Raw genomic sequence first — 6000 nt, 5'->3', positions numbered from 1 at the left:
CGGCAGGCAGAGCAGGCTGACCCCAACAGGAGGTCCCACCCCTCACCCACCAACGGAGCCCCAAGTCACAGCCCATTGTCCAGTGGCCCCCTCTCCTTCCATAGAGCCCCACGGTGAGACTGGCCAACACTCACGCCCCTTCGACCGATATAGAATACTCAGATTCAGGAATCGGCATGGTCATCCTGGTGTCCTTTCGCCGAGACCCGTGGCCGAGACACAGACCCCTCCCGGACCGTGGGACCCGCAGACCGTGAGCGGCGCCTGGATTTGGAACGTCTGCCGCCTCTTCCTCTTGGCCCATGCTGATTCCGGGCGGGCCCCCCTGAAGAGGAGTCGGATTCTCTTCTCGGGGTAGAGTGAGGACGTAACTGCACAGGTTCATCTGTCCAGTGAAACACCTCCTCCGGTGTGTCAAAGAAGTGGGTGCGGGACCGGTATACTACACGCAGCCTGGCCGAATAAAGCAGAGCATAAGGGAGCTTGAGTTCACGAAGGCGGTCCTTGGCGGCTAGGAACGACTGCCGCCACTGCTGCACCAGCTTAGTGTAGTCCGAAAAGATTAAGATGCGTGAGTTATTGAACAGCAATGGATCCTTAGCCCGGGCTTGTTTCAGGATAGTGTCCCTGCCGTGATAATTGAGGAGCTTGGCGATGACTGGCCGCGGACACGCACCCGGGGGAGGCTTCTGCATCAGGGCTCTATGTGCACGTTCCACCACAAAGCAAGTCGAGTCCCAAGAGGAGAGCCAACCCACGAGCCAGTCCATGAGAAATCGCTCCATATTCCCCTTTTCGCAGTCCTCTGGAAACCCAACGAAGCGCAGGTTGTTGCATCGCGCCCTCCCCTCTGCGTCTTCCCCCGTTGGGTGGTCTCTACTTTCTACTGTAGTGTGGCGACCACATCTTCCACACCCAAGATTCTTGTCTCCGTCTCTGTAATGCGGGCTACCGCATTCCTCAGATCCTGGCAGAGGAGCATCACGTCAGAGCCAACCGCCCCGATCTTGGCTTCCAAGGAGTCTCTGGATTGCGTAATGGCGACCAGGAGGGCCGCATTATCTGGTACAGCATTTTGAGACACCCCGGGCAGCGCCGCCGGAGCCCCCTGGCCTGTGGATTTATCCATGGTACTCTGTTTAGTAGAGCCACCTATGGGCTTGTCTCTGGTCATAGTGGCCCAGTCTTTGCCCTCGACCCCGGCCAGAAAACCCCCCAGGAGGTAAATCCGTAGCTGTTCAGATGGAGGTCGGGGTCTCACACCCGGTGGTGTCCAGGCAGGCCGCCCCGCAAGCCGCCTTCCATCTGGCCGGCCCTGCTGAGCTTCTCAGGGGCACCCCCGGAGAATTGTACCCCTCTGCAGTACGACCCGGCCGCCGAACCCCCGGTGGTGCCACCCCCAAAAAGATTGCAAATGGGGGGGGGAGGGGGGAGAGGGGGAAAGGAAAGGCGCAGAGGCCCCAATTATGAATCAAAGGGCACCGACCCCAACAACGCTTCCCACCGCTACCCGACTTAGCCGCCAATGTCTCCAACACGCCTCACTGGTTGTGCCAAAGTTAGGAATAGTGCCCCAGCCCCAAGTCCTCGTGCTGTCCGGCCGACAGCCAGCCAAAGTGACTGGATAGTCCGTGGGGAATGGGAAGGGGAGCACAGCGGGCCGCTTGACGTGACCAACCCATTGGGTCCTTCCCTCGCCCAACACCACTTGCGCCTGAGTCCCACCTTGTGGCCCGACAAGACCACCACCCCCCAAATAAGATCTAAGCCCCTAGGTGAGGGGTGGAAATGGAGGAGCGGGAGGCGCCGGCTGCCGCCGGACCACCCTCCTAGGCAGTGCAGCGGTACTCACGTGTTGGGCACCCGTTGAGCAGCTACTTCAGCCGTCCCAGGAGGCCCCCTCTACACCAGGAGCTGCTCAAGCCGGATCCAGGACGTCAAAATGGCGGCCAGCTGGCCACGTCCCGCACTCCCGAAGCCTCCAGCACTTGATGTTGCGACACGAGCAGGCCGCTGACATTAGCAGCTCCCCCGGCCGGGGACTGTAGGACCGCCAATATTGCAGGGCGAGCCCCGCACCACAAGCTGCTGCCGAGGCGTCCACAGCCGTCGACGCAAGGCACACCCCCTCCGTGGCCGTGCCCGGGCAACGCGGCAGAGAAATCTAGGTGACTCCACTGCTTGGATTATGGCCGCGTCACACGCAGGCCGCTGCCGCCACCGATCACTGCACCTCCACCCACGAACCTCTGGCAATGCCAAAAACCGGCTCCAGGGATAGATCTCAGCTGGCGATGTTCACGGGACAGCCCAGGGGCCAAATTAAGCACCGAAGAGGCATGATATCTGAAGGATCAAGGTGAGCCTGGACGGAGCGCGCTCAGCTCACATCCGCCATGCTGGCCTGCCAAGCCACGCCCCCCTCGCTTTTTTTTTAATTACTTTTTTTTTAATTAGGGAGGGGGCCGTGTGGCCCCCCATCCCTTGGCCCCTTCTGGCCCCGGGGACCCCATCCCCCGGGGCCTGGCATCACTGTTGGGAATCGTGTGGGGAGCCCCAATGCCCCCATGGTCCCGCCGGTTTCCCGCCTCCTGCTCAAAAGCAATTCTGCTTTGCTTCATTGAAGCGAGAGCAGGTTTTCCTGCTCTTGCTTCAATTAAGAAAAGCAGAGTTTTCTATGACAGGGTGGGAAACTTGCTCCCACCCTGCCATAGCAAACAGCAATGTCCCGGGGGTGGGCACCCCGGGACATTGCAGGAGCCAGCCCTGGGGGGTGGCAGTCCCCAGGGCCATCAAGGGCTCCAGGAGGGGGGCCCAGCATTTCAAAGCCCCTGGAAGTGGTGATCCCCAGGGCAGTGTGGGGGGGGGCTCAAGGCCCCCACACTACTTGTCTTATAAAGTTTTTGGCAAATCAAAAAACGCTTTGCCTATGGAAACTAGGTTCTAACTATAACTACCTACTGACTACCGCCAGTAGGGAGAGATATAGATATATATCCTGCAGCTGCTGTTTTAGGAATTGTTGCCTCAGTCCCCCCAGTTCTAAAACACAAACTAAAATAAAAAGTGTAACAGAGCAGGGTAGGAGTACCCTGGCCCACTTGGGGTAGTGGGGGGATCCAGAACGACCCTAAGGTGCAAATAAAATAAAAAAAGTTTTTTTGCAGCGCCACAGATCCATTGAGCTGCCGTGGTACTTAGTGCGCTCCCCCGTGTGATGGAACAACAGGTATACTGTGGCGTAACAAAACAAAGAAAAAAACAGAGGGCGGGGGCTTGGGTGCCTGCAGTGCGTTGGCAATGGCTTAGCCACAGGCCAGCTGTTCGCCCAACCCCAGGCCAGCATGGCCAAAGGCTGTTCCCGGAACTGGTTTGGTATGATAAAAAAAAAAAATGTATACTAAAAAAAAAAAAACAACTAGAAATTCACTGAAAAAAACAAAGGTTAAAGTGACGCTATAGTTAAGATAGTTAAGTGAAAATGTCAGCTACAACACAAGATTTTAAACTAAAAATACCACTGAAATTCACCAGCTATAATTAACTGACATAACTACAACTCATGCCATGTAAGTCACGTGCCCACAACATGCAATGCATATACCATCACATATTACATCACTCATTACATGTTCAGTGACAGCATTGATAACATCACTGATGACATTTGAAATTACATCATTTATGATAACACTGCATAGAAGGGGGCACAAGTTATAGTTACTTCATGGTGCGAGTTATAGTTACTTCATGGTGCGAGTTATAGTTACTTCATTTAATTGTGATGGTGCATTTTGTGCTTTTGAGCTTCAGATTATGAGCAGCTGAAAGATGTAATCCTTTTATTAAAACACACCCAGAACTGCATGCTTTGCCTCTTTTAAGTTGTTGCTAACGTCTTTAGACCTTTTTTGGGACATAGAACTCAATTGTAGACCTGACCCCTTTACACATTACAGTTCAGATCTTAGCCAACTTTTCATTGCACATATGGGTTCACTTTCCATTGCAAGACTTGGCCGTTTATCTGATTATTGGTCAGCTTCCCATCCTACCCTTTTTTCAACTATTTACTCTAGTCAGTAGCCAATTGCCCTCTAATGACATTGGCCAAGTATCAGTTTATTCTCGGCTAGCTTTACAATGTAGACCATGACGACTTTACCACTTAGTTGGCCCAATTATGACCCTTGACCTCTGGTCAGTGCTGACTGGTTAACTAATATGAAAAGTAATGCACTAATACATTTTGTGAAAGTGCTTGTTGGTTCATGATGACTTTGCATTGTTTGTATAAAAGATATCACGGGCGTCGTTAACACCCCCGCCACCCCTCAATCCCCCCACCACTTTAGCAGCTACCGCAGAGATGGGATTCTAGATGGGCCTTTTCTGTCTGCAACAGTGAGAGAAAGGATGGATGTTCCAGTGTAGTGGTGGATAGATGAGTGCGTGAAAGGGTGTATGGATAGATGCATGGATAAGTGAGTGAAAGGATGGACGAGTGAAAGGATGGATAAGTGAAAGAGAGGATGGATGCATGAGTTAAAGGGTGGCAGGATAGACAGATGAGTGAAAGAGTGAATGGATGGATGAGTGGAAGGCTGGATGAGTGGAAGGGTGGATGGATAAGTGAAAGGATGGATGAAGAGTGAAAGGGTAAATGGATGGATGAGTGGATGGATAGACATGAGTGAAAGGGCGGATGGGTGAGTGATTGGAAATGGATGTGTGATTGAAATGATGGATGGGTGGGTGAGTGAGTGAAAGGGTGCATGGATAGATGCATTGGTGAATGAGTGAATGGACGGATGTAAAGATGAATGAGTGAAAGGGAGGATGGATGGATGAATGGAAGGGTGAAGGGATGGATGCGTGAAATGATGGATGGATGAGTGAAAGGATAAAAGGATGGATCAATGAGTGGATAGGTGGATAAACGGACGGAATGAAAGGATGGATGGACAGAGTGAAAGTGTGATGGATCAATGGGTGAACAGATGGATGGATGAGTGAAAGGATGGATGGATGAGTGAAAGGGTGGATGGATGGATGAGTGCAAGGGAGGGCAGATGGATGGCTGGGTGAAAGGATAGATGAATGAGTGAAAGGGTGGATGAATGAATGAGTGAGTTAAAGGATGGATAAGCGAAAAGGTAAATGGATGGATGAGTGGATGAATGAGTGAAAGGGTGGATGTATGAGTGAGTAAAAAGGTACATGGATGGATGGATGGGACGATGGGTGGATGGATGAGAGACAGGATGGATCGTTGAGCAAATGGGTGGATGGATAGTAAAAGGGAGGATAGATGGAGAAAAAGGGTGGATGGGTGGGTAGATAAATGGATGATTGAAAGGATGATGAATTAATGGATGGATGGAAGGGGCTGGATACTTGAAAGGATGGATAACTAAGTGGATGGATGGATATGTTTGATGGATTGGTTTGAAGATCAATGGATAGTTTTGGATATGGATGGGCGGACAGATGGAATGATGACATACTGAATGTTGAATAAAAGATTGAATGGATGATAGAATGTAAATATGAAATGGTAGATATCTGAAGGTGGATGGAAGGATGAATAGATACTTGGATGGAAGAGAACAGCAAGCTCCTCTCGGGAGGGTCACAATGACTTGCTTAACTTGCTTGGTGGCATAAGAGCTTTGGTTCAAAGTGGGGTGTATTTTAATGTTGTAGCTACTCCCTTGTAAGATATGAATATAAATTGATCTCATTAAAATTTACTGTTGCCTGTGTTCTGGAATAATATGCGAAAGCCTGCAACTCTGATTCGTCACGTCTACAGTCTGTGCACCATTTTTCTTATTACATCATGGAAATGGAATTGCTCGTGCTGTGGCCTGGTGTCTGGTGAGTGAGGTGGCCAAGACAATTTTGACATTTCTAGAAATAAACAGGGTTGTAGTTGCTCGGGGGACTTTATGCCAGTCAGCTGAGCTCCCTGCCAAGGAACTCTTAAAACCTGCTCAA

This window comes from Triturus cristatus, chromosome 9 (assembly GCF_964204655.1).
Source record: "Triturus cristatus chromosome 9, aTriCri1.1, whole genome shotgun sequence".
NCBI lineage: Eukaryota > Metazoa > Chordata > Amphibia > Caudata > Salamandridae > Triturus > Triturus cristatus.
Note: the sequence above shows the minus strand (reverse complement) of the source record.